At 38.8% G+C, this 18,405-nt stretch overlaps 1 protein-coding gene across 1 annotated transcript in view; it reads left to right on the forward strand.

Moving 5' to 3' along the window:
- LOC120926917 (ephrin type-A receptor 7-like) overlaps positions 1 to 18,405 on the forward strand; it is a 118,478-nt gene that overhangs the window by 91,622 nt on the left and 8,451 nt on the right. The window lies entirely within an intron of this gene.

Raw genomic sequence — 18,405 nt, forward strand, 5'->3', positions numbered from 1 at the left:
GTTGCTGCTCTTTATACCAATATTCAACACGATGATGCCCTCCTAGCCCTTAATTGGGCTATGAGTAAAAGAGAAGATTTACCTTTTGTTCAAAAGAAATTCCTGAAAATGGCACTAGATTACTGCCTTACCCATAATTATTTCTGGTATGGGGGGCAGTTCTATACTCAGAAGATAGGTGTGGCTATGGGTGCAAAGTTTGCACCCAGCCTAGCCAACCTATTCATGAGTGAATGGGAAGGCAGATGGATATACAACAATCGGAAGCAAGAGTTGATTTTTTACCAGAGATATATCGATGATCTCTTCATCATTTGGCAAGGAACGGAGGAATCACTCATTGCATACTCAGAGTGGCTTAATGGTAATAAGAATAACATCAAATTGGAATTCTCTTGGAGTAAACAGGAAATACATTACCTAGACGTTACGGTCATTAAAGGAGTAGATCACCTAACAACCAAAGCCTACTTCAAAGCAACTGATAGAAACAGCTTCATCCCAATTCAGAGTGGACACCATCCACGCTGGCTTCGAAATATACCTAAAGGCCAGTTCATGCGAATCAGGCGAAATTGCACGGAAGATGATGATTATAGAACACAATCCTCACTGATTCAACAGCGCTTTGTGGAAAAGGGATATAAAGAAGAATTGCTAGATAAGATAAGACTCCAGGTGGGAGAGAGCTCACAGGTAGCCCTTCTACAACCTAAGGAACGCCCACGTGAGCAAACACATGAATGGGGCTTTATATCAAACTATCATGACCAGTACCGTGAAGTGGAAATGATTTTCAAAAAGCATTGGAACATACCAGCTATGGATAAAACACTAAAACCAATGTTACCTGAATCTCCTGTGTTCATCTACAGAAAAACAGCAACTTTTGGGGACCAAGTAGTTCATAAAGTCTTAGACCCCCCAAAAAAACTCCAAATGTTCTGGAACAAACCAGGTTTTACAGCCTGTAGAAAGTGTAAATCTTGTCGCCAGGTATCCACCCATTTGAGGGGCATAAGTAGCTTTACATCCACAGCCAATGGCAAAACTTTTGAAATTAAAGAATCAATTACGTGTGCTACAACACATGTGGTCTACGCTTTAGAATGCCCCTGTGGCTTAATGTACATAGGACGGACAAAAAGAAAATGATCCAAAAGGGTGTCTGAACACATATACAATATCACTATTGGATATGAAGAGCATAGTGTTTCGCTACACTTTTTGAAGAAACATGATAAGAACCCCATAGGACTGAAATTTTGGGGGATTGACCATGTTGGCCCCAATTGGCGGGGTGCCAACATGGTCCGAGAAATCTCAAAACGCGAAACACAATGGCTGTACATGACCAACACTCTCAGTCCAAATGGCTTGAATATAGATGTGGACCTCAATTGTTTTATTAGCAACCATTAGAAAGACAGAAATCAGAATAAGATCAAGCCAATCTTGCCTTATTGTCACAAAATTTCAGGTCCTCTATCTAACATAACATGTTTAATATTTTTAACATTTTAATATTTTTAACACTTTTAATATAATATTTTTTAACAAAGCAACATAATAATATTTTTAAATATTTGGAATGTAATGTTACAGTCTAGGTGTTATATTTATATTTATTTATAGAACAGCATTGGAATGACTCAGATCCATCTATCAGATAATAACAATGATTTCAGTGAGAGGATTCTTATCATTGCTTTGTGTAAAATTAGCTATGTACAATTGTTGTGGATAAATATCAGAGATTGCACTCTAGCTATATCAATGATGGATACTGCTATATATTTCTCTATATATAATGCTATTAGAAATGCATAATGGTTTCAATGTTTTTCGGCTGTCAGAAGTGTCTGCTCACACAGTAATAGGGTGACAGCCGCACATATATATTGTCACCAAGATAAGCATATATTTATTTATAGTTTGCATAAAACTGCTATAAAAATTTTAATTATTATAATAATATGTTTATTAAAAGAAAGCTTTTTAAACAAAATTCTTTTAAATAATCAGTTTAAACAAATATGTTTAAAGAGTTATTCTAAATGATCCCCTTACTTCCCTCACTAGGATCAGCGACAATCCGAGAGGAATAACTGAACCAGAGGGGTTAATAAGGAAGTATACGTGCCTCCACTATCGCATAAGAATTGCTGGAGTGCGAGTATTCATCAGCCGATTAGACACATGCGATGGTTAAAACGAGGGCTGGTTCTAGTGATTGGAACGCACGGTCAGCAAAGTGGGATGATTTCCACCAAGGCTGCTGACGTGTGTCCAATCAGCAAAGCAGAGGGGTGGGAACTCTGTATCCCGATCCCTCGGACCACGTGACCGCCGCGCACCAATCAGAGGTGAGCGGTAGACGTCACGGAGAACGAACCCAGAGCAATGGTGCACAGCTGATGGGGAGGTTCCCTACAGCCCTGTCAAATGCTGTCCAATAGGGTCCATAGAGGGGAGGTACCCAAAGCAGAGTCCCCACTATAAATTTAACAGACTAAGACGTGTAGCCACGCCCTCTGAAGACGTGGACCTATCACGAAACGCGTCAGGGCGTGACTACACGACGATTCAGCTTGCAAGGCAGCCTAGCTTCTACCCGGGACTTACGAAGGGAAATTTGAGCCTGAGCAATTTGGAGCCATATTCCTGAGTGAGCAGAGGCAGCAGCCTTCATGACAAGCGCTTTTTTTATCTTAACTTTGTGTAAGCATGAGCGGGTAGCAGGGGTTTTACTGTTTAAATAAAAGGATTTACACTATGCAAAGTCTCTCTTGCCTCCCTGCATGACTGCCAAGCTACACTGATTGAAGAGCACACGGATCATCACCATACACCAGAGGAGGAGAACCGATGCGTATAAGTGGATGTATCCAATGCCTTTAAAGTACTACATTCTGGTGAGTACAAAACCTTAGGGGGAAATCACAGAGAGTCCCTATCAGCATTTGGGCAGACAAACAGCTATACTGTGAGATCACTCCTAACAAAGAACTGTACATCTGAGGAATTGCACGGACTATTATTAATTGACTCACAAAGAGTGGGAATACATGTTACATAATATTTTTTATGCGATATATATATAGTCTCATAAATCTTTTTCTCAATTTACCATTGCAGTACATGAGTATTGGACTCATAAGCCATTTTTAGGCTCTTTTTAGCGCTGTTAATGTTTTGTTAATATTTTTTTAATAATACATCGTTTTTATGTTACTATTTTATTATAATAGCTGCTTTTCTACTGCATAAAACAATTATACATTTAACTTCCTTTCCATCGAGCGCTGGGATCAGAATAATCCGTAGGTTTTTTCTGATAAATTTTTTTCAATTTTATATATACAGTATATAAATGGTCAACTCTATTATAGCTATGTTTAAAATAGTATTTAGCTTGACGTACACGTCAAATCGATTAAATTACATTATAACATCATATTAATTAATTGCCTGAAAGAAGATATTGCTATCAGTAAAAAAGTGTACAAATAAAGTTGTTAATCCAACAGATATTACAAAATAGTAATACAAGACAAAAACAGCCCCAAAAAGATCAAAAAATAATATTCTACAGCCTTCTTTAATGTGTCAATTATTAATAGTTTAATAGAAAAGTCAGTGCTTACATTTTTAAGTTGTGGTTTTCCTTATTTCCTTATTTGTGCTAACAAAGTACAGTAATATAAAATTACATTAAATTGCATGATTAAGTTAACAAGTCTTTTGAGATTTGAGTAATGTAATAAAGAAGTTTGTAAGAGTTTAAAGCATTTAAAGCAGACCTAAATGACAATGAATGTTTAAGGTGAACATTGATTTACTGAATTCACATACAAATGACTTCTTTAGTAAATCAAATACTCATACTACTACTAAGAAATTAATTCATCCGAACCTCTGTTCTTTTACATTTGTATTTTGAGTAGGTGAAATATGCTAACCAATGCCAAATGAATGGGTTAATTCATGATTATTGGATAACACAATGCAAAATTCTCCAGATCAGCCTGCTTGTGATCTATAATTTAGTAGAAAAAAACTCAGTTCCACCACCTCTGGCTCAGACCCTTTGGTGCCTGCTCACCACAATCACTTGTAAACACAGAAGTCTAGTTTCTGTGTTTACAAGTGGCACCTCGGCACTCTGTGTGTAATGCAATCCTGGTATTTAATGCCCCTTTAAGACCCTTCTTCTGTTTCCGTGAAATTTGACTGGAGGGGTTTTGTGGGGCCGTGGTTAAGTTCCAGCACCTATTGTATGAGAAAAAAAGCCCTGAGAAAAACAAATGAAACCTTTGTAGGTTTAATCACTCTCCATCATCCTAAACTCTCATTCAAGGACATATCTTAAGCACTTCAATACAGGGCACTTTCGCCCTTTTCCTGCCCAGGCCAATTTTCAGATTTCAGGGCTGTCACATTTTAAATGACAATTGCGCGGTCATGCAACGCTGTACCCAAATGACATTTTTATTAAAAAAAATCACACAAATAGAGCTTTTTTTTGGTGGTATTTGATCACTGCTGGGTTTTGATTTTTTTGCTAAAAAACAAAAAATAGACCAAATATTTAGAAAAAAAAATTCTAAGTTTCTGTCAGTAAATGTTATAAACATGTAATTTTTCACTTTCACTGATGTGCGTTGATGAGGCAGCACTGATGGGCACTGATAGGCTGCACTAATAGGCACTGCTGAGGCAGCACCTATGGGCACTAATGAGGTGACACTGATGAGGAGCCACTAATAAGCCATGTTAATGGGCACTAATAGGTGGCACTGATATGTGTCACTTATGGACACTGATAGGTGGCACTGATGGGCACTGACATTTGGTACTGATGGGCACTGATAGGCAGTACTTATGGGCAATGATAGGCAGCAAGCATGGATAGGTGACACTGATGGGCACTGATTGGTGGCTCTGATTGGTGTCACTGATGGGCACTGCTGGGGCTTCACTGATGATCAGTGCCCTGATTACCTGTACAGGTACAGGAGATGCAGTTGATCGGCTCTACTCACCTAACACTCTGTCAGTGTGAGGCTAGGAGAACCAATAAATGGCACTTCCGTGTTTACATGTGACCAGCTGTGAATGGACACAGCCGATTACATGGGTAAAGAGCGGCATCATTGTTTCTTTACCAAGATCGGGGTGACGTTTTCGCGCACTGATCGCAGTTGCGCCATGTCTAGAACATGGCGTGACAGCGAGTATTTTGTGATAACAGTGACACTGGGGTGACTTCAAATGACATCACCCCAGAATGAGAGGGGATTCCTGCCCACCGTCATTTTACTATTTAGCGGGTGGGAGTCCCCCTCCCCAAAGAGAAGGTGCAAAATTAAAGAGGAATTAAACCCAAAAACAAGTATTTATTTTATTACTGGTTAAAACTTCATAACACGTGGTTACATGAAAGAATGAAATCAGTTAGACACCAAAAATGCCTATATTGCAAGGTTCAGAAAATTAATAAGATACTTTAGACTTCCTAGGATAAAGATGCATCTGATTTATACATATGTTGTTTTTAACTGATTGGCATTTCATTCTATGCAATAATATGTTGGCTGTTGCATTGTGTAACTTAGTCAGATGGAAATATCAATGTGTTTCAAATAGTTGACAGTAAGGGTATGTCCAGTGAAGTATAATAACATACAAACCTTCAGCACACCCCTCAGACTTTTTGATTGAGTGTGTTAATTCTGTAACATCCTCTCCAGGGACTAGAAAATATGGCTGCATTTGCAGCTCTGAGCTTTCTTTGACATAAAAACTACTAAGGATTTTGAAAGAGTCACTTTCTGTGAGCCAGTGACTCTGATAAATCAAATTGGACTTACCCTTCAAGCAAATCAGGTTCAGCATGGAAACAAAGACCAGGCAAACGTTGCTAAGTACTCTTTAATTTTAATTCTATGTATTTTACTGTTGCTTATTGTCTCTTTTGTAATTGTATTTATGGTAAAACCCCATTAAACTGAATAGGAGCATATGTGAGAAACAAGTAATGTCAGTTTTCTAGGCTAATAGGCAAGGGTCTGTCAGACAAATAGAATGAGGGGGTTGGGCACATGTATCAAAGCAAGGAAAGGAAAAAAACGTATTTTTTTAATTCCATTTTGTGCAAATTCCTTTAAATAACACACCCGGGGAATGTCCATATCCTGCCCGTGAAGTGCTACATCTGTACAAAGTATACAACCTGCTAAAGCAAAACTGACATTTACAAATAAAATACAGTTTACATTTCTGGCAAACGACAGCTCCTGTCTGCTTACTTCTTTTTGTAAACAAAACAACCAGGTATTATTTTAGATGAGGGTGTGGTAAGGATAATATTGAGGGATCCCAAAAAAAAAAGGTTAATATACTGTACCAGGTCAAGGGGGATCCATTGAAAGAAAGGAAAAAATGGCACATGGTCTCCTCCAGATTCCGTATCTCGTATATTCCATACCCCCCCCCCCCAAAAAAAAAATCCCTACCAGACTCTTATCCTAGCAAAGAGCCTGCCTGACCAGGAAGAGGGGGAGGGGGGCCTCTTTTCCACAACTCTGGTGTAGTGGTTGTAGGGGTCTTTGAATGGGGGGTTTGTTGGGACCTGGAAATCCCCTATAAGATTTGAATTAACAAGGAATAAGATTTGAATGAACAAGGAATAAGATTTAAATGAATAAGGAATAATACCCTTGATTGTGAAAAAAAAGGAATAAGATATTAATGAATAAGGGATCAGATTTGAATGAATAAGGAGTAAACATAGTAAAAATCAAATAATGACACCACACTTTTGACAAGTCCTTAAATAAAAAAATGTCCTATGATGTACTTGAAAAATTAATCACCTTATCAAGCAATGCAGATCCAATTATGTCAATGTCAATCGTTATGAACATTGCTCACTGACCCGATGAAAGAAAAAAATGAATGCCAACACGATCTGCTCACTTGTTGCTCACTTGCACTGAATGACATTTCACTGGCCTGCTAAATGTAAACAAATGGTGAGGTCCCACATTGTTTAAATATGGCTGTGCAGCCATATTTGGTCAATCTTGTCAGTGCTATCCCTATCCTTGTGTTTACAAGCCAGGGAAATTGTAGTCAGTAAAAGAATGGGGTTGGGTGATGTCACTGGAGGCTAAGGATGTGGTGGGTGCCAACGAGTGACATTAAAGAAGTTGTCATATATACAGTTGTGCTCATAAGTTTACCCTTGCAGAATTTATGATTTCTTGGCCATTTTTATGAGAATATGAATGATAAAACAAAAACATTTCTTTCCCTCATGGTTAGTGTTTGGCTGAAGCCATTTATTATCAATCAATTGTATTTACTCTTTTTAAATCATAATGGCAACAGAAACTACCCAAATGACCCCGATCAAAAGTTTACATTGATTTTGGCCTGATAATGTGCACACAAGTTGACACAAAGGGATTTGAATGGCTAAGATAACCATCCTCACCTGTGATCTGTTTGCTTGTAATTAGTGTGTGTGTAAAAAATGTCAATACGTTGCTGGACTCCTGACATACCCTTGCATCTTTCATCCAGTGCTGCACTGACATTTCTGGATTCTGAGTCATGGGGAAAGCAAAATAATTGTCAAATGATCTGCAGGAAAAGGTAGTTGAACTGTAGAAAACAGGAAAGGGATATAAAAAGATATCCAAGGAATTAAGAAAGCCAATCCGCAGTGTTCAAACTCTAATCAAGAAGTGGAAAATGAGGGGTTCTGTCAGGTAGACCAATTAAAATTAAGCCACAACTGCCAGAATTTTTTTGGGATGCAAAGAAAAACCCACAAATAACTTCAGTTGAAATACAGGACTCTCTGAAAACATGTGGTGTGGATGTTTCAAGATGCACAATAAGGAGGCACTTGAAGAAGCATGGTCGAGTCGCCAGAAGAAAGTCATTACTACACAAATGTGACAAAGTATCCATTACAATACGCCAAACAGCACAAACAGAAGCCTCAAACCTTCTGGCACAAAGCCATTTGGAGTGATGAGACCAAAATTGAGCTTTTTGGCCACAACCATAAATGCTATATTTGGAGAGGAGTGAACAAGGCCTATGATGAAAGGTACACCATTCCTACTGTGAAACATGGAGGTGGATCGCTGATGTTTTGGGGACATGTGAGCTACAAAGACACAGGAAATTTTGTCAAAATTGATGGAAAGAGGAATGCAGTATGTTATCAAAAAATACTGGAGAAACATTTGTATTCATCAGCCAGGAAGCTGCGCATGGGACATACTTGGACATTCCAACATGACAATGATCCAAAGCACAAGGCCAAGTTGACCCATTATAGGCTACAGCAGAAAAAAATGAAGGTTCTGGAGTGCCATATCAGTCTCCTGACCTCAATATCATTGAGCCACTCTGGGGAGATCTCAAATGTGCAGTTCATGCAAGACAGACCAAGAAGGTACAGGAACTGGAGGCTTTTTGCCAAGAGGAATGGGCAGCTTTACCATCTGAGAAGATAAAGAGCCTCATCCACAAATACCACAAAAGACTTTAAGCTGTCATTGACGTGAAAGGGGGCAATACACGGTGTTAAGAACTGGGCTATGTAAATATAAAAAAAAAGGGGGGAAATAAACTGCGCTAATAAAATACAAAAATACCCGTGTGACCACAGGTGTGAAGAAGTTGCTAATGAAGCAAGGTGTAAAGCTGCGACTTGCTGTGTAATATCAAATAGTGACCAGAAGTGAAAAAAAGAAAAAAATAAGAAAAAAAACTGTGCTAAACATATATACATGAGCCAATAAATGCATAAACTGAATAAATATCAAAATTAACAATCTCATATATTAATAGTGAACAAATACAGTGAAAATGTATCAAACCATAAAGTCCATAGATTAAGTGAATAATTCAATATGAAAGTGACAACCCATCCAGTTCAATCCTCCACGATAGAGCACACAGATCTTCTTACCAGATCCCGCTGGTCCCTTAATTATAGGGGACCCAAGGTAGCATGTAGATATGGAAAACTGCTATAGCCTGCTGGTGGTCATCTCAATACTCCATAGTGTAGTAAACCGAATTGCATTAGGTATGGAAAGAAACACAAAATGTATCGATAGTGTAAAACCTTATGGATATTTAATAAATAAAATAATATAAAATGTACACTCACTCACTTTCCAACACTGCAAAATTGTGAGTGTACATTTAATATGCTTTTATTTATTAAATGTCCATAAGGTTTTACACTATCGAGGCATTTTGTGTTTCTTTCCATACCTTATGCAATTGGGTTTCCTACGCTATGGAGTATTGAGATGACCACCAGAAGGCTATAGCAGTTTTCCATATCTACATGCTACCTGGGGTCCCCTATAATTAAGGGACAACTGGGATCTGGTAAGCAGATCTATGTAAATATTTGATCAACATCATTTGGTTAGTTTTTTGTTGCCATTATGATTTAAAAAGAGTAAACACAGTAAATTGATAAGAAATGACTTCAGCCAAACACTAACCATGAGTGAAAGAAAAGTTTTTGTGTTATCATTCATATTCTCTGAAAAATTGCCAAAAAATCATAAATTCTGCCAGGGTATGTAAACTTACAGCAGTAGCACTACTATATGTGAATCTTGGCTCCTGCCGAACTAACAAAAGGCCCAGCGTTCACTTAAACACCCGGATATCCAAAGTTTGTTTCAATCTTGTGTTTGGACTGAACCTTGCACTTATCCTTATGAAGGAATGTATATTCTAATATTATGTCTGGATGTGGCAGTGGGTGATTTCTTTTAGGTCAGAATTGCAACAGCAGATGCTGTGAATGTGTGTGTGTGTGTGTGTGTGTGTGTGTTTCAGTTAAAACACATGGGGGTTAATTTACTAAAGCTGGAGAGTTCAAAATGTGGCCCAGCTCTAAATAAAAACCAAATCAGCTGCCAGGTTTTTCTGTCAAAGCTTATTTGAACAAACTGAAGCTGATTGGCTAACATGCAGAGCTGCATCAGATTTTGCACTCCCCAGTTTTAGTAAATCAAACCTTATGGTGACAGAGACTATTTGTAAGGGGTTGGTTGTTCATTTAACCTGCTGCAGTGCTGCTGCTGTTGCTGCTGCTTGAATTATTGTCAGTGAGCAGGAAAACCTCTGCACAGGGTGGGATCTAAAGCTTTGGGTCTTCAAGCTTGAGTAACTATGCTGTTTAATTTGTCATACAGGAGCTTTTAGTTCCACTTTAACATTTGTAACTGCAGTAAAACAGATAACTTACTTTTATTGATATTTACTGTATATAGTATGAAAATCATAACTAGTGATGGACGAACATCTGATGGGACGGTTCGCGAACGCTAACCGCAAACTTTCGCAAATGTCCGCGAACCGCAAGTTCGCGGCGGGCCCCATTGACTTTAACAGCAGGCGAGTATTAAAAACCTGCAGGTCATATTTGCAGCCACAAAATACTTACTAGCTGTGCACAAATAGTCCCACAACATGGACAGTGATCTACCAGTCTTAAGTGAAAAACTGGATACATAAGTAAGTGCCGGCCATTGCAAGCCCCAAAAATTAGCCGACAGGTGTTCACCTGACAGCAAACAACTTTGTATTCTATGGCTGGATGTACATTAACCTGCCTGGCGGTGTTCCCGAGTCTGACTCGGGGTTAGATTTTCCTGCTGCGAGCGGTAACCCCGAGTCAGACTCAGGCTTGCCTCGCTAGATCCACAGGCGCTGTTTACTTACCTTGTCCCTGGATCCAGCGATGCCACTGCGCTGTGTGAGCGAGCGGGACCTCGCTCGATTCACACAGTGCCTCTGTGTAACGCCGATCTCCGTTCCCTGCAACGTTACGACGCACGGAGACGGAGAACGGCGCCAAATTCAAAAAAGTAAACAAACACTTTACATACAGTATACTGTAATCTTATAGATTACAGTACTGTATGTAAAAAAAACACACCCCCCTTGTCCCTAGTGGTCTGCCCTGTGTCATGCATGTCATTTTATATAATAAAAACGTTTCTTTCTCCCTGCAAACTGTAGATTGTCCATAGCAACCAAAAGTGTCCCTTTATGTCAAAAATAGTTTTAGATCAGCTAGAAAACAGCGATAATAAATTATAATCACTTGCAGAATTGTGTGATAGCGATTTGTGGGGAAATTCGTCATAAAAAAAAAAAAATAATGACAGCGACAATTCTGCAACTGAGCAAATTTCAGTGATTTTGATTTGATTACATTATTGAATAAGTTTTATTATAATTATATTATTATTTGTTATAATTATTTATAATTATTTATTATATTATAATTTATAATTTTGTTTTTAAAAAAATGTCATACCCGGGATGCCTATTAAACTCTGGTTTGGTCAGATTTAAGTGAGTTATTCCTAAAAATTACAGACCTACAATATAAAACGCTAAATTTCCTTGCAAATAATGGTACCGCTTTCAGCATGTTTTTTCTGAAAGAATCATACCACCAGGGAGGTTAAGCCATTCACCGGATACAGAAGTAAGTGTCGGCCATTACAGGCCCCAAAAATTAGCCCACAGGCGTTCACCTGACAGCAAACAACTTTGTATTCTGTGGCTGGTGGTACAATAGGCATTCACCGGATACAGAAGTAAGTGCCGCCCATTCCATGGCCCAAAAATTAGCCCACAGCCACAGGCATTCACCTGACAGCAAACAACTTTGTATTCCGTGGCTGGTGGTACAATAGGCATTCACCGGATACAGAAGTAAATGTCGGCCATTACAGGACCCAAAAATTAGCCCACGGCCACAGGCGTTCACCTGACAGCAAACAACTTTGTATTCCATGGCTGGTGGTACATTAGGCATTCACCGTATACATAAGTAAGTGTCGGCCAATACAGGCCCCAAAAATTAGCCCACGGCCCCGGCGTTCACCTAACAGCAAACAACTTTGTATTCTGTGGCTGGTGGTACATTAGGCATTCACTGGATACAGTAAGTGCCGTCCAGTACAGGCCCAAAAAATTATCCCACAGACGTTCACCTGAATTTGAATGAAACATGGTCTATTGGTCACATGTGTTGAATTCCTCCGAGATCCATGCCTCATTCAGCGAGTGCGCTTATCGGTCACGACCACCCCCCCCCCCCTGCTGCGCTGAACGTCCTTTCGCACAGGACACTGGACGAGGGGCAAGCCAACAGTTCCATTGCAAATTGTGCAAGCTCTGGCCAGAGGTCAAGCCTGCCCACCCAGTAGTCCAGGGTTTCATCACTTCTCAGTGCGTCCACATCGGTCATTAACCCGATGTAGTCGGACAACTGTCGGTCTAGGCGTTCCCTGATGCTGGATCCAGAGGACAGCTGTTGATGGGTCAGCTGAAAGAATGATCTCATATCATTAGTGACCAAGACATCTTCAAACTGCCCTTTTCTTGCAGGCGCTGTTGGATTGGTACCCGAAAATGTTTCTCTGTGAGTGGTAATTCCTCTGCCAACGCACGCAAAAGCAGAATGCAGCATTTCTCGAAGCAAGGCCTGGAAGTGCTGCATTCTAATAGCCCTCTGTGATGGTGGTAACATTTGAGCCATGTTTTGTTTGTACCGGGGTTATAAGTACGTTGCCACCCAGTACTGGTCCTTGCCCTTTATGCTTTTTATACGGGGTCCCTCTTAAAACACTGGCGCATGAAGGCCCCCATTTGCACTAAACTGGAAGCGCTGTACTGGCCTGGCTCCAAACAGCAACCTTTCCCTACACTGACAAAAAGTATATGAATGTATTACACCTACTGTATATACTGCACAGCAAGTAGTACACCTATACCAGTCCTTAAAAGGACATGTGTGGACCTTTTAGATAGCTATTTGATTCAATACAGCCTGTCCCTGCTCCAAACAGCAACCTGTCCCTACACTGACAAAAAGTATATGAATTCATTACACCTATATACTGCACAGCAAGTAGTACACCTATACCAGTAATTTAAAGGACTTTTGTGGACCTTTTAGATAGCTATTTGATTCAATACAGCCTGTCCTGCTCCAAACAGCAACCTGTCCCTACACTGACAAAAAGTTTATGAATGTATTACAGGCATGTACACCCCTATATACTGCACAGCAAGTACTTTTGTGGACCTTTTAGATAGCTATTTGATTCAATACAGCCTGTCCCTGCTCCAAACAGCAACCTCTCCCCACACTGACAAAAAGCAGAATGTAAGATGGCCGCCAGATCAGGTCTATTTATAAGGTAGGGGGTATGTCCATGTGCTGAAATGTCTCAATTGGCTATCCTGCACCACTTGATGGATGTGTCATGGGTCAAAGTTCTTCTCAATGTAAAATGGCGGACCGCTGCGAATATCGCCAGATGTCCGCCTGTTCGGTGAACCGCAAACAAGCAAAGTTCGCCGCGAAACGACCGCCGGGCGAACCGCCAGGCCATCTCTAATCATAACATTTACACAAAGAATCCTTATTTTCATTCATTAACCACTTCAGCCCGGACCATTTTGGTGGTCAAAGACCAGGCCACTTTTTGCGATTCATCACTTTAACTGACAATTTTGTGGCCGTGCAACGTGGCTCCCAAACAAAATTGACATCCTTTGTTTCCCACAAATAGAGCTTTCTTTTGGTGATATTTGATCACCTCTGCGATTTTTTTTTTTTGCGCGATAAACAAAAAAAGAGCGACAATTTTGAAAAAAAAAATTATATTTTTTGCTATAATAAATATTCCCAAAAAATCTATATACATTTTTTTTCCCACAATTTAGGCGATATGTATTCTACTTATTTTTGATAATACAAATTGCAATAAGCATTTATTGATTGGTTTGTGCAAACGTTATAGCTTCTACAAAATAGGGGACTGTTTTATGGTATTTTTATTACTAATTTTCTTTTACTAGTTATGGCGGCGATCATCGATTTTTATCGTGATTGCGACATTATGGCAGACACATCGGACACTTTTGACACCACTGCAGAGGTTAAGTATTCCCTAGGGAGTGATTCATACTGTTAGGGGGCGTGGCTACACATGACACATCACTGATTGATCATGGAGAACGGTCATCAGTGACAGTGTCACTAAGCAGAATAGAAGAATGCCTTGTTTACAAAGTCATTCCACTGTTCTGCCCTTGCCGACAGAAATCGCGGGCCTCCCAGGAACATTGAGTTCCCTAGAACCATGTCTGCACTCATGAGGCATGCCTCAGGCGCATGCATGCCCGCTCTGTAGCAGAGTTAAAGGGACGTACCTGTAAGCCAATCTGCCTGCCCGTGCCATGTTGTCGACATACATAGTTGTGCCCCAGTCAGCAAGTGGTTAATTATATCTGCATGGGGCTGCAATTTTTGCAAGCTGTTCTTTCAGCTGACTAATAAAACATTGCAATTGTTATTTACATTTCAACCTCAATGCTTCCTATAAAATCAATTAAGTAATTTAAGATTAACAGCATGGAAACAGATTCAGATTCAGATTCTCCAAGAGGTTCATTTACACTTTGGAATGTAAAGACCAAGTTTTTGTCTAAATTGTATGGATCTAACATGATCATTGTAAAATTATTTTTACATCTTTTTCATAAAATTGAGTAACAGGGTGCTTGCTTTAATCTACTAAAAAGGGATCTTGAACCATGAGTATGGGAATCATGTTAATTTTCTTTTATTAACAGGGGAACAGGTAAGAGGTCCAAGGACATGCACTGCAATTAACTTGCCCCTCCAAGTGGAAAGAAATTTGCACATAAACCCCTTGAGACTCTCTTATTCTTATTGGTGTAAATATTTCAATATAGGTTTTTCAGCATCATTTTTTGTATGTCACCAGTCCAATTCTCATTGTTCATGCATAATTTTGATTTAGGAGACTAAAATTCACCAGAATTATTACAAGCAACGGCATAATATTGGTTGTGGTTACCACTTGTGATAGGACAATGGCTGACCTTGAATTTTACATTTGGATTTTAGAGTTTGGTTAAAGTTTATGGTTAGGAGTTTTCTTCATTATAAGGGTTTGTTGCCAAGGTAATTTTGAGGTAAAATATGGATGGAAAGATTACCTTTAGCTAGGCTAGATAGCTAGGTTTGGCAGTGAGATTGAGAGTAAAGTTAGTTTGAAGTTTTTATTTGGTTAAAAAATGTGTGAAGTTCAGCAAAAAAAAAAAAAACAATTTGGGATTGCAATAAATTACCTGTTTAGGTGAGTTATAAGTGCATATTATATATGTGCACTGATCCTCACATGCAGTAATGCCACGTACACACGATCGGTTCATCCGATGAAAACGGACCGATGGAATTTTTTCATCAGATATCCGATGAAGCTGACTTTCATTAGTCTTGCCTACACACCATCAGTTAAAAATCCGATCGTGTCCAACGCGGTGACGTAAAACACAACGACGTGCAGAGAAAAATTAAGTTTAATGCTTCCGAGCATGCGTCGACTTGATTCTGAGCATGTGTGGATTTTTGACCGATGGATTTCCCCACAGACGATCGTTTTTTTCTATTGTTTTTTTAACCATCAGAAAATGTTAAAACCATCGGACCGTTTTCATCAGACGATCCGATCGTGTGCACAGGGCATAAGAGTATCAGTGTCATGTATACATTTAAAAAAATAGCATTGATACTCCTGCACCTAAGCTAACTGTGCCAATGTTCAGAAGCCACAAAACACGTACCGCACTTTGAAACTGGTACTAATCCACACATGACACATCTTTGTAATGCATATAGCATCTTTAAAATGAGGGAAATATATCCTGTTTATCTGGGCTAGGAGCCAAGCTCTTAAAGTCAAGGCAGACCCTGGGCTAGACTTATAGATTTTATGTAATACTGTACTTGCCTCTTATTAGTCTTTTTTCAGAAGACACTGAGTCTGATCTTAATAATGAATGAAATTGTGTATCCTTTGAAAGGCTTTTTCTCCTACAGATGCATTGACTGAAACCATCCTGTGCACACAGGGAGCATCCCTCCTGCTTTATTGCTTACTTAGAACTTACATGGTTCTTCTGTCAAGATGAGGCATAGCAAGACGGCAGCTAAGCAAACAATCCATATCTCATTAGCGCAATAAAAGGAGATGTTGTATATTCTTTATTTATTTATTTCATTTTTTTTTGTATTATATTTGCAGTGGGAATAATATGAATTCTGAACAGTATGTTCAGTGAGGTGTCATTTGCAAGCACTGAGGTGCAAAATAGCTTGCAATCTTGAAGGCAGTGTTTAGAATATTTTATGGCTAATAATTTCTCTGTTAGATAACATGCATTCTATTCATAGTGCTGCACGCACCATAATACAACTATCTGCAAAAGAATGTGTCTTCAGATTTGTATTCTTATTTTCCTTTCCTTGAAAAAGTAACTAGTGAGGTTTTTCTTTTTCATCCATGAGTGTGGTTTTGATAAAATGACACATTGCTTACAATGACTATCAATTTTTACCCCATAGGAACTTCAATTTAATAAGCATAGGTCAAGTTAACATTTGTAGCATATCTACTATTTATTTATTGTAGAGATATACTGTGTGGATTGATTTTTCCCCTATCAGATTTTTGGTTGTGGATGCACCACTATCCTTGTATTTCATTTCACAACTGTAAAAGCATTTCATTGACACCTGTCTGCCTGCGTTGATTGTGAAGTAAGTTAGTCCATGTAGACAGTATAATGTAATCATTCTAGTTTCTTTTGATCCTAAATTTAAAAAGAAAATTAGATTTTTGTGTTTTTAACACTCATATATAGCAGTGTATATATTAAAATTACACATAAAGTAAAGTAGAACAGACATTTTAAATTTGTGATGCATGCAATATTCCAAGCCTACCCTCAGAATTTTCTGTCTAGCCTTGTTTCTATTTGTCAGTAAAGAATGAGAGAAATTATCAAACAAACCAACTGCAGGCATGTTGCTATCTCTAACATACAGAAGGCTTGATTTAATAAAAAAAAGTCAGTATACAAATATTAGTAATGCATATCAAGACATTGCAGCTATCAAATAGATATACATTTTAGGCATGTAAATATGAGTGGTGATACAGGAAATAGTAATGTCATTGTAGAGAAAAAACTTTAGAGGGTATGTACCTAGTAACCATGTATGGTAGCCCAGGAGTTCTTGACAAAAATCTCAGAATAAGGCAAACTGAGTAAACTTTCAAATTTTTAGCACAGTTGCAGAGTTTGATACTATTTGGTTTATTGTTTGGTTTAATTCACCCCAAAATAAGGAATTTATTATACTGTAGCTTACTTGATAAGGTGGCAGCATTAGTTTATTTTTGTACCTTCATTTTTTTTCACCATTATATCATTAGAGGGAGCCACTGTTGCCACCCAGGCCTAAAGTAAAATTTCAACAGACATAACTAGTCCTAAAAATACTACATACCCGGTCCTAACACTTTTTCTGTAAAAAAGATTTATATACTTACCTGTTTTCAGCCTGGTCGGGTCAAGTGACCTGGCTCCCTTGTGGGGAAGAGGAGAGACTGATGAGGACAGCTGGGCCATGGGGGTCTATGTGTCATGTTGCCAATCCCATTGTTCCCATCTGTTGTCAAGCACTCATTTTTTAGACTAGTTAGGTTTATGTTGTAATTCTACTTTTTTTTGCCTTTGTTTGTGTCTGCTTTTGTTCTCTTCATTGCAATAAGGCTGATGGGAATAGTAGTTTACGCACGGAAGATGAGAATGTTTATATTTTAAGCTTAAAGAAATTGACAAGGACACGGACATCACAATAAAAATTGTTCTATTAATGGAGGAGGCAAACCTTTTATTCATCTGACCATCCTTATCTCTCTAATGAGACAAATATAAAACAGAGGTTTGGTAAAACAAATTTAACCAGCACCAGTGATGGTACTTATAATGAATGAAAAGTATCCCTTGTACTGGTGGCTGCTATGTTTGTTGAAAATGTCATTCCTCTGCCCCTCCAGATACTTCCACAGCTGTGATCTTCTGGTGCTGTGAGGGTTAATACGAGTGGCTGAACCTATCACAGGTGCTTTTCTAAAGTGCTGCTGTATGAATGGAGAATGGGCAGATGAATGAAAGGTTTTCTTTTACAATTCCTCATTTCTTGTCCCAAGGTCATAGAGGTGTCACAATGTTAAGACAAGGTAGACGGAAAAGGTAGAGGAAATTGCTCCAATGGACTCATCGACAGCAGAGGTGGCAGAGATTGCATTCCCTCCCCAATGAATTAACCTGGAATTTGACTTTAAAACAGAATACTTAACAGATACCAACTCACGCTATATAATTTTAGAATTGGCATTTTTAGACATAAACATTTCGATTTTTATTGTATTATCGAATTAAAAAAAA

Source organism: Rana temporaria, chromosome 2 (genome assembly GCF_905171775.1).
Source record: "Rana temporaria chromosome 2, aRanTem1.1, whole genome shotgun sequence".
Taxonomy (NCBI): Eukaryota; Metazoa; Chordata; class Amphibia; order Anura; family Ranidae; genus Rana; species Rana temporaria.